The 2,668-nt window shown below is 52.1% G+C and overlaps 1 long non-coding RNA gene across 1 annotated transcript; it reads left to right on the top strand.

The window, feature by feature from the left end:
• The first annotated feature begins 676 nt into the window (after positions 1-676).
• Positions 677-2,391, top strand: LOC121666171. Its single transcript, XR_006016591.1, has 2 exons — positions 677-1,114; positions 1,985-2,391. It is a non-coding gene; the product is annotated as an uncharacterized LOC121666171 (long non-coding RNA).
• Positions 2,392-2,668: the final 277 nt, after the last annotated feature.

Raw genomic sequence — 2,668 nt, 5'->3', positions numbered from 1 at the left:
TCCCGCCGCCGCCACCGCCGCCCGGCGCTCGCAGGGACGGGCGGGGAGCGGCGCGAGCTCACGCCACCGCGCACGCGCCGCTGCCTCGCTCCGCGCGGCCGCGAGGGCGGGGGAGCGGGAGCGGGCGGGCCCGGTCTACCCGCGCGCGGAGCGCGACGGGAGCTGTAGTTCCCCCCGGGGGACGCTGCCGGCGGGGGCGTGAGGTCGCTGCCGGCCGCCGCACTACAGCTCCCAGCAGCCGCCGCGCCGCGAGGGGGGGTTCCAGCTCCTTTGGCCCCCACCGCTGTTGAAGCCCTCGGGCCGCGGCGGCGGGGCCCGGCTGCCTGAGGGGACCCCGGTGAGATACGTATGTGAAGCTCCCTCAGCAGCCGCCGAGAGCCGGCAGGCAGCAGCCCCATCGCTCCTCTGGGAACACAAGGAACGTAAGAATCCCTGGGCCATGAGCTGACAGTGGCCCTTGTGGCCAGGAAGGCCAATGATATCCTGGGTTGTATTAGGGAGAGCATTGCCAGCAGGTCAAGGGAGGTGATCCTGCCCTTCTGTTCAGCCCTGGTGAGACCGCATCTGGAGTGCTGTGTCCAGTTCTGGGATCCTCAGTACAAGAGAGACAGAGAGCTCCTGGAGCAGCTCCAGTGGAGGGCAACAAAGATCATTGAGGGGCTGGAGCATCTCTGTTATGAGGAAAGGCTGAGGAAGGTGGACCTGTTCAGCCTTGAGAAGGGACGACTGAGAGGGGACCTCATCAATGTCTATGAGTATCTGAAGGAGGGAGGATGCTAAGAGGATGAAGGCAGGCTCTTCTCAGTGGTATCAAGCAATAGGACAAGAGACAATGGGCAGAAACTGATTCGCAGGAATCAGTTCCACAGGAAGTGGATATGAGGAAGAACTTCTTTACTGTGCAGGTGACCGTGCACTGGAAGAGATTGCCTAGAGAGGCTGTGGGGTCTCCCTTGCTGGAGATATTCAAGCGCCATCAGGACACAATCCTTTGCTATGTGCTCTGGGATGACCCTGCTTGAGCAGGGAGGCTGGACCACATGACCCACTGTGGTCCCTTCCAACCTGACCCATTCTGTGATTCCGAGATTCTGTTGATGGTGATCAAAGACAGGTATGGACGAGTGAGTTATGAGATTACACTTGTCAGAGTGGGAGGTCAGCAAACACCAAAAGCCATCAGTCTCAGTGTGGGAGCTGATACAGCCCCACAGGTGGGGGCACCTGGGCCACCTTCCCTTTGATGTTGCTGCTGACAGAATTCCATGTCCTCAGTTCACATGAAAACAGCTACTGGCGCTGGCTTCATCCCACATAACAAACCTGACCTCCTGAGAGGAGTTACCCACTCCTCTCTACCACTTTCTGGAATGTGAGGGAAATTGAGAAATGCTCTGGATGCCGCTCAAGGCAACCTGTGCCAAGGAACACATCCCGATCTCAAGACACATCCTGTTTACAGTGATGTTGTAAGGAATTTTGTGGGGTTTTTTTCTCTCTTACAATGCAAGTTTCTGTTACATTGAGCACCTGCGTAATTTGAATCCCTTTCAGGTTTCCTCATCAACAGGGCAATTTGTTTCAGTCAGAAGCAGGGCCAATTCATTCCCACAGCCTCAAGCATAATCCCCGGCCTATTGGACACATTAATACTGTGGCAGCGTGCCACCTGCTCCATTTATTCACTTGAGACTCAGTGCTGCTTAGTCCCTGTCGAATGAGCTCTTTGTGCCACCTCCTGCGGTAATGTAAAAGGTCCCCCACAGGAATTTGTGCTATTCAGTGGAAGATACAAAAGGGAGGCTTGTAAACACTCTGATTAGTGTTGGAGCACAGGGATATTGTCTCCACCACGTATTACATAACCTCACAACTTCCAATCTCCCTCCTCCTCTCCAGAAGAAACAGTTTAACAGTAAGGGCTCACCAGACTATTTAACTTAACATCACAGCTAGTGTGTTTCTTTTTTTGTTATATGTAAAGGCCATCTTACTCCTGGCTAAAGAAGAGAGAAGGGTTAATTCTGTAACATCCCATAGTAACTGGAGATGGTTGCCCTAGAGGATCTCCACTTGAAGTGACAGTGGCCAGAGGCTCTCAGCTCTGAAGAATGTGTATTATCAGAGGCTGCTGCCAACAAAAGTTCATGCACAATGGGCCCATCAGCTAATGAACCCAGAATGAATCTTCTCCCAGATTTTGAGGACAAACAAGCGATTGTGTGCAGTGCCGACTACACCAATTTACTGCCATGTGAAACACATTTGGATGATTTCTGACTTGCAAAATTCACTGTGGTCTGAGGCGAATTTACACATACTGAGGTACTTTCTTACACCCTCAGCTTGCCCCACATTCACTCAATAAATTCTTACTGCTTTAAAGATGAAGCAAGGATTCTGAGGTGGGAAGCTCTTTGCTTGGAATATCAGTCTCACTGATGTACCTGAGATTCATAAAAGTAATAAAATAATAATGCAGGGGAGCTTCAGAAAGCCTTTGGTCGGGGAAAGAAAAGGGAAAAGGCATAGGTGTGTTAATAATTCCTTCCTCCTACTATTTCAAGAAAGCTAGTTCTGGGGTTGTCCTGGAAAGATGGGAGTCTACATGGGCTGTACCATTCTGGGCTAACTTTAGACATACTGTGTAATTCTCCTTAGCAATAAA

Source organism: Corvus kubaryi, unplaced genomic scaffold (assembly GCF_017639235.1).
Source record: "Corvus kubaryi isolate FWS band 111438036 unplaced genomic scaffold, C.kubaryi_AGA036_p1.0 132, whole genome shotgun sequence".
Lineage (NCBI taxonomy): Eukaryota > Metazoa > Chordata > Aves > Passeriformes > Corvidae > Corvus > Corvus kubaryi.
The sequence above is the reverse complement of the archived record's forward strand: the minus strand, read 5'-3'. Positions and strand labels throughout refer to the sequence as shown.